Below are 13,634 nucleotides of genomic sequence, written 5' to 3'. Positions count from 1 at the left end.
TAATTTTTTTTGAATTTTTTTTTATTTCTCTGTTAGAATGGGCTGAGCATTTGGTTGGACCATTCGAACCAGTAACCGTATTCCTAACCGATTGATCACCGGATCAGTTTTAAAAACCATATATAAAACTTTAGGTGGTGTTCGATGTGTCTTTTCGGCACATCCTTTGATACATGAGAAGCTTAAAAGACCAAAAAAATGGTCACCACAGAAATACCCCAAAAAAAAGTCATAAATTGGGAATCTTCAAATAAAGTTTTTGGTCTTGAAAATAGCCTTTTTATATCTGTTTTTAACAATTTAGATGGTTGGACTGGAAAAACAGAATCAGTCACCTTATTGGTTCTGTTTTACTTCAAATTCACTTTTTGGCCAAAAACTGTTGATTTCGTTAATGAGCTGCTAACTTGGACAATCGAACTATTGAATCGTTGATTCAGACAATGATTTTTGATTGTTTTTATTTTTCATTTTTCTGTAAGAACAAATTATTCGTTTGGATGAACCGTCAAACAATTCAACCCAAAACCCGGACCTAGAACGATTCCCTATCCCACTATCCGTTCCGGTTTTAAAAACCTTGGATGGTTTGGTTCGTGATTATAAAAATGGATACTTTTCAGAACCATACCAATCTTATTTTTAAATTGACAATTTTTTTCGAACCACACAGTGCAATTTGGAGCAGTGACCTATTTTTCTAAAATGTGAACATGACTTTTTTTACCGCTTTCTCAATAAACATGCCCCCCGATGTAAGCATGACATGCCAGTTATACGGTGTGACTTGTACAATAATATGGCTCCGATCATGATATATTTATTTGATGATGACCATACAATCAAAAGTAGATAATGAAGCAATCCATAATCACGTACACACGTGTACTTACCTTCATTGTTTAGCTTCCATCATACAATTATCATCTAATATATCATGGACCATATTGGTGTGTAAGACACACCACGTTACTGTTATGTCATGCTTACATCAAACCATTCCTCCTGATTGAGATGGTTATAAAATGTCACATTAAAAAATAAAAAATAAATAAAAGCCCAGTCTGCTGGTTTCAGAACCATGAATTGCACACTAATAGCATGTAGAACACTATTTGTGTTTGATACACAACCACGAACCAAACACCCCTTTAATCGGTCTTAAACTTTCTTTCCTATCTCTAGACCAATATAAGAGAGAAATTAATATAATTGCAGAATAAAAGCAAAAGTGAAAAACTGAAAACATCAAATTCAAAGTCTAAGCCACACAGTCCGGATGAGCTGGAGGCAAAATTGTATAAATTGAGCTGGATTATCTATTACGAGTGAATATGTCAATGTTCACCCCAAACCTCATTTGGGCCAATCTGTACTAAACACTGATGTGTTCACTCGTAGGTAATTCAGGCTGGTGTGCATGATTTTATCTCCAACCAATCCAGGTTGTTTGTGACCGGATACCCTCAACTCAACCGGCCCACATGTAAAATTGATGACTTGGGTTTGGGGTGGGCTGGAAATTACCACAGGACACACAACGGAAACAAGATGGGCAATCCTTGCCCTACTGTTAGGATATGAACATACGAATATATTTTTCTTTCTTGTTAAAGTACTGATTTATTCCACAAAGAAAGAATCTGTTTCACTTTTCCTCAGTCTCAGTTTGGGAGAAGTATAAATACAAAATATATACAGCGCGCAAAACTTCATACATAGTATTTTTAAACCTTGTGTACGTATTTGTGATTGGACTCTTCCCAAACTGAGCCTCAATCTATCTTCCATCATTACATTTGCAAATTCAGAAAAGTAACAATGTAACACACACCTCGAAATCTTCGTTTGGGCAAAAGTAAATTAATCGAAGTTATAGACCCAGATCAAACTCAATATGGGAAATGAACCGTTCTGGTTATTGGTTTTTGGGTCGATGGTCCGATCGTTCAATTCAAACGGACAGTTCATTCTGACAATTAAAAAAAAATGATTTTAGGTCGATGATTCGATCACCCAGGTCAATGATTTATTGACTTTTTTAATGGTTTTTGACCAAATGCCAAATTTGAGGTAAAATAGAATCGATTGCCTGAACGGTTCCGGACCAACCATCTAGGTCAACGGCGATTCAAAAACATTGGTTAGCATATATATGGCTTCATCTATATACATTCGACTTTCTTACTCATTGTGCAAATATGAAGGCCCATGATTGAAAAGAAATGGAGGCCCAAGGCATAAGCCTCCAAAACATAGATTTTCTAGTTAATAAATAATTAAATATAGAAACAATATAAATAAAAAGTATAGTAAATTATTCAAACCGGAGAATATTATAAAATATGACTTTATATATTTTCAATTTTAATAATCGAGTCATTACATTTAAATATTAAAAAAAGTACCATCACCCATTAATACATCATTGATAACTTTACAAGTTGCAAATCACAATTTCAGAAGTCCCAATCAGCCTAATATTAAAATAAACAAGAGTATCTTCTCATAATCAAATGAATGAGGCATCCAAATAATTAATAAAATCATTTTTTAAACAAACAATCAATAGCAATAGGAGAATGAACGCTGATCAGGAAAAAAAAGTAATTGTAGCTGTCAATCCATAAAACAGCATCAAACTTCATTGGAGTACAAATATAACTATGTACAATGCAAATGCATACAAAGTAATACAAAATACATAAATTTGCCCTCTACATAACCATAACTAATAAGATATGTATTACTCTCCAAAGAAGATTGGCGTTGGATAAAGATAAAATAGGGTTTGGGGGATTCTCATTCCCAAGGGGGGAGTCAGAATACCCATTCCATTAATTGAGGAATGCCATTTCATTAGGAAAGGGAATTGGAATTGCAATCCACCCAACCAAACGGCTGGAACCATTTCGATTCTAATTTCAAACCTATATCCATATAAACCAAATAGACCCTACAATGTTTTTGTTGTTTGGAGAGTTTTTCTCCTTTTGTATTATATTAATATGTCACGAGGCATCAATTGTGCCCCATTTCTAATTATAACATTTTAATTTAAAAATAAACAATATAATAAAAATACAAGAACATATAAGGACTAAGGTATATACTTACTACATAAAGTGCAAAAAACTTGTACATGCTTTATGGTTTATGCTTCTACTTGAGGGCATTTTCTTAGTGTCTTGCTTGGAGATATCAGTGAACATGCCTGCGATGCTCATATTTATGGAGTAGGGATAATATTTGTTTCGAATGCAAATGGATTGGATTGGATTTGAATTTGGATATATCCAAATCTAATCCGATAATGTAAATTCTATATATTAATTCAAATTCGAATTTCTTAAGGATGTGGATATTCGAATATTGATACAATTCAACACAAAAAAAAAAAAAAACACAAAACAGTCCATACAAAGAAAAAAATAAACTTTTTTTCAACCATTTTTTTGTCATATATACTTTAAGTAAATGGGGGGATATATGTGTCTTTTTAACAAAACAACTAAAAAATCAACTTAAACAAATGGGGCTCCAAATCTAATCCTTTTTTTAACGGATCCTGTTTATTTGAACTGACTCAATGCCGAAATCTGACAAATGGGTTTTGGAATCCAGCATAATTGGGATGGGTATGCCGAACTATTTTTGCCTCCGGGTCATGAGTCACCAGTTTGACCGTCCGGGTTGGATGGGTTAGGTCATGCCAGATCAGCTATATATATGTGTAGGTATGTATAAATATATATTTTATTAATAAATAACATATAATTATGTTTTATATGTAATATATAAATATTTTATATTTATTTTATATTTTTTAATTCACTTTTATAAATTTATTTGTAAAAAAAATTAAAAATTGCAATTGAGCCTAAAAAGGGTTTTTTCTTTGGAAAAAAATAACGGGGTGGCGCCTTGAGACATATATATCTCAAAAAGTCACCCAAAATAAAATAATAATAATAATAATAATAATAATAATAATAATAATAATAATAATAATAATAATAATAATAATAAACTCTGAACAATCAGACATCGGAGTGTTAAGTTATGTCCTCTTGAAGTTTTCATATGTATGCAACCTACGACCCAGTCACCGGGTCGAATGGGTCAGCGGTTTAACCATACGGGTCAAACGATTTTTGACAAAGTCAGCGATTTTTTACCTTCTCCGAGTTTTACTCGAACCAAACCCAAAATCTTGATCGAATAACAGTTCAAGCGGTTCAACTAGCCAGATTAACGATAAATTGTAGACATTGATCTGGACCGTTTGCACCCCTATTTGTAGTGATTTTCATCTCAACTAGGGTTGTCATTTGAGTCAAGGGCCACTCAATAAGAGATTTGGTATAATTAGTTTGGACTTAGATGGTTGGCCTACTATCAAACCCAATATTTAAAATTTGATATATTTAATAATTGGATCAAGCTAAACTGAATAAATAATAACACTTTTAATCTCAATAATATCTAAGCTCATTTGAATTTTATATATATATATATATCGGATATTTGCTTTACTTTTTATCCAACTTGTAAAAGTGATATCAAAATATTATAGTTGATACAAGGTTGTTTGTTTTTATCTTTTAATCTTATCCATACATGTACACTTGTAGTCTTGTATTAGTGAATATAAATTATATATTTATAATTATATAATTACGTATGTATGTATACATATATGTAATTATATATAGAGAGATTATAATCAATACATAATTCTATGCGAATGAGTTAAAAAGCCATAATTTATTTTCATTTTTTTTATTTGATTGCAGTGTTTTCGAACTGTCGTTTTAGACCATTTGACTCAAAATTTATTTAGGCAATTGGTTTTGTTTCATGAATAACCCATTATTGGGATAAAAAACAGATAAAAAATATTAATTCGAGCCGTCAAACCGTTGATCCGTTCAACCCGGACAACAATTTGTGGTTTGGTAAAGATGCAAAGAAGATCTCAAAACGAGAGAGAGAGAGAGAGAGAGAGAGAGAGAGAGAGAGAGAGAGAGAGAGAGAGAGAGATTTTATATCGGAGAAATCAGATTTCATAAATAAGATATTGTTTCTATTAAGGCTGCAACTTGGGTTGGTTTGATGTTCGGGTTAGGGTTAGGGTTGACTCCTTAGGCAACCCAACCCAACCCGAACCCGAATCTATAGTATGTATCATATATAAATATATGTTATATGTAATATATAACATACATTGATTTGTTTAGATGCATGATATTTGTATAGCCCCACTACATAGTATCATGTATTTCTTTTAGGTCTCGTTTGCTTTTGGGTAAGTTATTTACCTGAGTAAATGCAGTTACGTGGGAAACACCTATATAAGTGCATTTACCCATGTTCTTTTATTTGTCATGTAAATAAGGCAACGACCATTTTAGATATAAAAATCCATTATTAAAAAGGGCACTTTTGTCCCATTCAAGTGTTGGCAACTTTCCCCCTATGTGGGAAAGTTATTTACCCACCTAGGATATGGGTATCACTTACCCGGGTAAGTGAAGTGATACCAGGAAAATAAACTTTCCCTAGTCCCCAGATAAACCTGAAAAAAGAACATGGGATTCTTGGTCAATGGGAATCAAAATCCCATTGACCAACTTCCCCCCTTTCAAAATCCAAAAAAAGAATGCCCCCTTAAGATAATCACTTCACTTAATCCTAATCAGAAAGACTAAAACTTTAATAACATTAATTTATGTTTTTTGAAATTTTATTCTTCATCTCCTCTATGTTGTTTGCCGCCTAAGTAAGATCTATCGTAAGTCATAACACTTGTTTTTCTGAATTTTGTACCAAAAGAACAAAAACAAAAACGTCAATAAACAAGTACTAATGAAACAAAGGATTAATATATGTATTGAAAGTTGAGTTGAGATCTAAAATCGAGAAATTCTATGAGGTTTTAAGGAATGGAAAGAAGGTTGGGTTGGGCCCAACCCGAGCCCAACCCAACCTGAAATTGACTTTGGCTTGGGTTGGGTTGGGTTAGGGTGAAGGAAATTAGTTAGGGTTATGGTTAGGGTTGGGTTGGTCGGGTTGGGTTAGGGTTAGGGCTAGGGGTTTAGAATTTAGGGTTGGGCTAGGGTTGGCCTCAACCCAACCTAACCTGGCCCGATTTGCAGCCCTAGTTTCTGTGGCCACCACTGTGGCTATCATTGCCGTTAAATGTTGGTTCATCCTCCTTCCTCCTTTCTTTCCTTTCATGTTTCTTTCTCCTTTATCTCCTTCCTTCCTTTCTTTCTTTAGTTCTTTTGCAGTGGACAATCACTTGTAAAAGACTTTTTTTTTTTTTTTTTTGCAAAACACTCATAAAAGACTAAGGAGTAACAATAGTTGTTTGATCATATTCAAACCGTTTGACCTGGATGGTTAAACCATTAACCCATAAATCAACGACCATTGTGATTCCGTTTCCGAGTCAATTTTTAAAACCTTGCATAATTGTTTGTTATGTTTATCTATGGAAATCAATTTGGCTGCCAATTGGCTTGCCAAGTTGGGTCATGGTGGTTTGAGAAGTTAATGTTTTGGTAAGCTTTTAAAAACTGAACTAGACACCAAACTGTTATAAGGACCGGTTCATGGATTAAATGGTCTGACATTCTGACTTAAAAAAAAAAACAACCAAAAAACCATTGTGGGTTTGACCGCCTGAATATACAGTAACTTTTTTTTATGGATATGATGAGAAGGGACTGTTAATAGTCCCAAAGTTACTATATATATATATATATATATATATATTCTTTTCAAACTGACCTTATTAAACTACAATGCAAATACAAATATATACATTGCAAATCCTTATATACAATATTTCTATAACTTGTACTTATACTACGTGATGGAGGGTGGTTTGGCCCGACCTCGTAGCACGGGGACACGTGTGTGTGACCTGGCTCAATGAACAGCTCAACCTGACAGCACAACCGTGACTCGACGGGAAAGACACGCCGAGTCCAACGCTGGCCACTCGGCGAGTTAAGAAACTCGCTGGGGACTAACACCTAGCCAACCTTGACTCCCACCAAGTGTGGGAGGTCTCGAGCTTCCCTTGAGGCTCGAGCTCCCCCTAAGGGGCTCTGAGCTCTCCCTTCCTAAGAAGGGAGCACCCCGGTTTTTGGCTAAGTGTCCCAAGGGAGAAGCACCTCGGGGCAGCACCACCTCCAACGCAGGCACCTCAGTACCGAGCCAAACCTGCCCCAGGTAGTCCGGCGTACAGTAGCTCGGCAGGCTGTGGGAAGGCCTGTCTGACATCTGTACCTGTCGGACCCGGTGGTAGGACTCTGATCCCTTGCCAGGCGGTGTTCTGTTTGCCGTATCTGGAAAGCATGACACGTTTGTCAAGTCCGTACCTGGCGATAGCAATCTGTAGCAACAACCTGCGCCTGCCACACCTGCCTTGGCGGTAACGGCTAGGGCAGTGATGGCTATGCCAGGTAAGACCGAGCTCTGACATAAAAAGAACTCCAACTCTCACGAAGGGGAGGTATTGAAGCTTAAGCACTTTCAACACTCTTACTCTCTATTCTTTCTTTGAAATTTCTCCAGTTCTAACTTATCCATCGAAGTGTTCCAACCGGGAGAACTCCCCGGGAACCCTTCACCTTCTCCTTCCTCTCAGGTGTCGTCCATTCCAGCCAGAAGCCAAGTCACAACCAGCTAGGAGCGCCCAGATTGTGTAGCATCATTTGGCGCCGTCTATGGGAAGCGCTTCCAAAAGCCTCCCTCCGATCTCTACGAAACTTCTCTCTCTTTTACTCACCAGCACCACCAACATCCATGGCTTCTTCTAGCAACTCTGAACGCCGGAACACCCCAGAGGAGCAACTCCAACTGCCCACCATTTGCATCGGGTAGTTCACCGTTCCCCTCTTTGTGGATGGGATTCCTAGCCTAAACGTGCCTGCAATGGTGGCACCGTATCTGTTCTGCCGCCCCTGCAGTCGGGATGACCTTCGCCGAACCCACCATTCTCCCTCCGGTGGCCGGCCAAGGCCAACTTGAAGACTTGATGTAGTGCATGCGGGCCATGCAGGCCCAGATGCAACAATTTCAACAACTCCAGTTTCACCAACAGCAAGTGTTGCACCAAGTATCCCAGTACCAATACCAGCAACAATTCCCTTCACTCCCTCCCCAGCATCCAGCTGCACAGCCAACTAAGCCTCAGCGTTGTAGTGAACTCCCGTCTCGCTATGGAGAGACTTCGGCATCATCTCATGGAAGGAAGGGAAGACTCCCTACCCCCACTACATGGCTCGCAGTCAGGTCGGGGGCTTCCCAGCCGGTTAGGCCAACATCACCTCGGCACTTGCAGTTCGAGCCTCTGCTTGCGGAGAACAGGTTTGAAGTGCTATCCAACGACCTAGAACAATGTCCTTCTGTCCGCAGCTACCGACAGCCATCCCTGCCTCCCCCTAGGCCCATTGAGCTCAGCAACACCGAGGCCAACAACACCAACACCGAACCAACCAAGAAGCAGCGGAGACGTCGCCAGGCTCGCCGAACAGCCACCGTCCACAATCTGCCTAAGCTCAAGGGCAAAATAGAAATAAGCTCGGGAGAGGTAAGAGTCGCACCACTTTTCTCAGTCCCCTCTCCTCTGTCTCCAGAGCTCCTCACAGTCTCCATGTCCAGGGATTTCAAACTCCCACCGTTGGATAAATATGACGGGTCCTTTGACCCAAACGACCACGTCAACGCCATCCAGTTCTAGATGCATCTAGCCAAGGCGAATGAATCTTGCAGGTGCATGGCCTTCTCCACTACATTCAAAGGAGTGGCCCGCACCTGGTACTGAAACCTCTCGCCGGGCTCAATAAGGAGCTGAGTGCAGTTCGTGAAGATCTTCACCTCCCACTTCATCACCAGTAAGAGATGCCCGAGGACTCAAGAAAGCCTCCTCAGCATAGTCCAAAGGGACGGGGAGTCCATCCGGAACTACATCAAGCAGTTTAATGACGCTTGCCTGCAGATACCCGACCTGGACCCTGCAGTTCGTCTCACCGTGGCCAAACAGGGCATCACTCACAAAGAGTTTAAATGGCACGTGGTCGTCAACCAACGCAAGACCGTGACCGAGTTCCTCGAGCTCGCAGATCGGTTCATAGGGATAGAAAAGGAGATCAACCAGAAGGGCGAGCACGCCCTCAAAAAAAGAAAAAGGGAGCTGGAACCCCCAGCTCCAAGTGACTACAAGAAGAAGAAGGATCAAGCTCGGGAGGCAAAGCCAGTCTAGCCTTTCCGAGCTCCAACGGCAGAAAGGGCGTTTATGCCTCTCAACACAAAATGAGCCGAGATCCTCATGGCGATCAAGGACGCCCCGTATGTAAAGTGGTCACCTCGGCTCAAGGTCGATCCTAATGTTAGGAACAAAAACTTGTATTGTAGTTTCCATAGAGATCACGATCATAGTACCAAAAGTTGTAAAAATCTCCGGGATGAGATAGAAGAACACATCCATCGCGGATATTTGAGGAATTTTGTACAGCATAGTAGTAATAATAATAAGGCAGGTCAGCATAGGGTGCAGAATAAAGAAGCCCCCGAGTCCAGCAAACAGGTAGAGCAGCCGCAGAGGCAGCTTCTAGACGAGAGGCCAGCCCAGGGAACCATCCACATAATCATCGGAGGATCGATTATCGCGGGCTGCACTTTGGTAGTAGCTCGGTCAACAGCCCGTGAAGCTGACAGAGAAGAACTAAACACCCCAAAGCGGCCAAAGGTGCAGGAACCGACCTTCTTCACTAAAGACGATGCGCGACTACCCCCACGATGACGCACTCGTCATCAAGATGAGGATCAACGACTTCGAAGTCAAGTGCGTCCTAGTAGACTCGGACAGTTCGACGGATATCCTCTTCAAGGCGGCCTTCGATCACCTTCAGCTCCCAGAAAGTGACCTGAAGCCCGCAAGCACTCCACTGGTGGGGTTCAGTGGTGAAGAGGTCAAGCCTAGTGTGGTAAGGCTCAATCACGAGTTCCTGGTGGTTGCAACCCCCTCTCCATACAACGCGATAGTAGGCCGACCCATCACCCACGTCCTGCGAGTGGTAGTCTCCACCTACCACCTGACAATGAAGTTCCCTATAGACTTCGGAGTCGGAGTGGCAAGAGGCGATAAGCTCGAGTCCTGCAAGTGTTACGTAGCCGCCCTCAAGGGAAAAGCCAAGGTAGCTAACGACCTCGAGCTGGGACGACCTGCAGAGCAGTTCGTAGAGTGAGCTACACCCACCGAGGAGACCATCCCCATCCCGACTTCAACAGACAATCCAACTCGAGTACTTCAGATCAGTGCTTCTATTGAGGAACCCCTGCGGTCTCAACTGGCAAGCTTCTAACTCGAGAATTTAGACATTTTTACATGGTCAGCGGCAGAAATGCCTGGCATAGACCCCAACGTTATCACTCATAGACTTAATATTGATCATGTAGTTAGGCCCGTTAGACAGAAGAAACGCAACCTAGCCCTGGAGCGATGGAGGCAAGTTGACGAGGAGGTCGGAAAACTCCTTGCAACCGATTTTATTAGGGAAGTCCATTACCCGAGCTGGGTGGCCAACCTCATTCTGGTGAAAAGGGTTAACGGTAAGTGGTGCATGTGCGTCGACTACACCGACCTGAACCGAGCTTGCCCAAAGGATTGCTTCCCACTTCCCAGGATTGACCGTCTAGTTGACGTGACCTCGGGGCACAAGTTGCTGAGCTTCTTGGACGCCTACTCAGGCTATAACCAAATCAAAATGGACCTAGCTGATGAGGAGAAAACTACCTTCACAAACGAGTTTGGCCTGTATTGCTACAAGGTCATGCCCTTCAGGCTGAAGAATGCTAGGCTACTTTTCAAAGACTTGTAAATAAATTGTTCGAGCCACTTGTTGGCACAAAAATAGTGTTATGTAGACGACTTGGTCATCAAAACCTAATTTTCACATGAACTAATACAAGATTTACACTCAGTCTTTGAAATCTTGCGTAGATTTAATATAAATTTAAATCTGAATAATTGCATCTTTAGCGTTACCTCGGGTAAATTCCTAGGGCTCATCGTTAACCGACAAGGCATTCAGGCCAACCCGGACAAAATCAAGGCATTCCTAGAAATGAGACCACCCCAAAAGTTAAAGGAGGTTCAGAAGCGGAACGACCGGTTGGCCGTCTTAAGTCGCTTTTTGTCCAAGTCTGCGGATCGCTATCTGCCTTTCTTTAAGGCCCTAAAAAACAAAGCCTTTGAATGGACCAAAGAGTGCTAGCTCGCGTTCGATGAGCTCAAAAGACACCTCACCAGCATCCCAGTCTTAACCCGACCTGAAGTGGGTGATGTTTTAGAGCTATACCTCTCGACAAGTGACGAGGTGGTCAGCTCGATACTAATAATAGAAGTAGATCGGGTCCAATGACCCATCTATTATGTCAATAAAGTGTTGCAGGAAGCAGAGACGAAGTACCCGGAGATAGAAAAATTAGCTTATGCATTGGTTATAGCAGCCCGAAAGCTCTGCCCATACTTCCAAGCTCAAACCATCGTTGTCCTTACCAATCAACCCCTGAAGCAAGTTTTGCTCAAGCCTGAGGTCTCGGGAAGGTTGACAAAGTGGGCCATTGAGCTCAGCGAATACAAACTTCAGTATAAACCGCAAACTGCTATCAAGGCCCAAGCCTTGGCAGATTTCATCACAGAGTGCACCATTAGCTTTGAAGTCCCTAGGCCGGTAGATCACGAGACCCCCAGTGCGGGAGAGCTCAGAGTTCCCAGGCTGGTTGAACTCGAGCACCGAGAAGAAGCAACCAGCGCGGCATCTCTCCTAATTAGGCCAAGCTCGAGCAGGGATGAAGAACCATGGATCCTTCACGTAGATGGCTCATCAAATCCGTAGGGCAGCGGAGTCGGGATCGTTCTATACAGACCAAGCGGTGTGAAACTGGAGTAAACGCTACGATTTGAGTTTACAACATCCAACAATGAAGCAGAATACGAGGTGTTGCTAGCCGGGCTAGACCTTGCAAAGGAAGTGAAAGCCAAGCACATCATCGTCTGTAGTGACTCACAGCTCGTGGTAAATCAAGTCCTGGATGAGTACGAAGCTCGCGAACCAACTATGGTAGCATACTTAGCCAAAGTAAGAGAGGCTCTGCTCAACTTTCGGTCACACTTCATCCAACAAATCCTGAGATCAGAGAACCCTGAGGCCGATGCCCTGTCAGGGTTAACCAACATGGGAGATAACACCATGAGGACTGTGTATATACAGAACTTACCTCGGCCTATCCTTCTCAGGGGGCAGAGGAGGTCACTCTCGTCATTCAAGCAGAGCCAAGCTGAATTGATCCACTCACGAGCTTTCTACTATACGGGACCCTCCCTGCAGACCGTAATGCCGCCAGGAGGGTAGAGTGAAAGGCAACCAAATACATCATGATAGACGGATGGTTGTACCGAAGATCCTACACGCTCCTCTACCTGCGCTGCCTGTGACCCTCGGAAGCCAATCTCGTCCTCCGCGACACTCATGAAGGCCTGTGTGGTGGACACTTGGGGGGCAGGGCCCTCGCTTAGAAAGCACTACGACAGGGGTATTAATGGCCAACCATGAAAGCAGATGCGACCGAGCCTGTCAAAAATGCGACAAGTGACAGAAGCACGCTAACATCCACCACTGGCCTGCCACCGACCTGAAATACCTCACTAGCCCATGGCCATTTGCACAATGGGGTATCGACCAACTCGGGCCATTCCCGCCAGCAACAGGACATAGAAGGTTCCTAGTGGTGGCAATGGACTATTTCACAAAGTGGGTCGAAGTTGAACCTCTCACGACAATCACAGCTCGGAACATGCAAAACTTCTTTTGGAAGAACATAGTGTGTCGTTTCGGATTACCTTGGCTACTGATCTTAGACAATGGTAAGCAGTTCGAAGACATCAAGTTCCAAAACTAGTGCCGAGACATGGGGATCCAGTAGAACTTCACCTCGGTGGTGCACCCTCAGCCGAACGGCCAAACGGAAACTACGAACAGAGCTATCCTTCGAGGACTAAAAGCGCACCTGGACTGAGCTAAGGCGCTGTGGACGAACGAGCTGCCCAATGTACTATGGGCCTACCATACCACGGAAAGGACCGCCATAAAAGAAACCCCCTTTAACCTTACATACGGCACCGAAGCAGTCATCCCAATCGAGATTGAAGTCCCCTCGCTGAGATTCGAAACATATGAAGACAGAGCAAACGAAGACGAGCTACGTACCAATCTCGACCTACTAAACGAAGTACGGGACCTCGCATATATCAGAACCGCGACCTATCAGTAAAGGTAGCTCAGTACTACAACGCCAGGGTCAAAAAGCGGACTCTCCGCATTGGCGACCTGGTTCTCCGCAAGGTTATGGTGCCTGAGCCTAGCATTGGCAAGTTCGGTCCGAACTGGGAAGGACTCTATTGAGTAAAGCCAATACTCGGGAAATGAACATACGAACTCGAAACCCTAGAAGGGAAACGAGTACCTTGGGCGTGGAATATTATCAACCTAAGACAATATTACCCATAGATTACCGAACTGAGTAGACCACGAGTCGCTCCTAGAGCCTAAGGGCCA

The sequence above is a fragment of the Nelumbo lutea genome, chromosome 1, assembly GCF_056320005.1.
Source record: "Nelumbo lutea isolate HS-2025 chromosome 1, American lotus-T2T, whole genome shotgun sequence".
NCBI lineage: Eukaryota > Viridiplantae > Streptophyta > Magnoliopsida > Proteales > Nelumbonaceae > Nelumbo > Nelumbo lutea.
Note: the sequence above shows the minus strand (reverse complement) of the source record.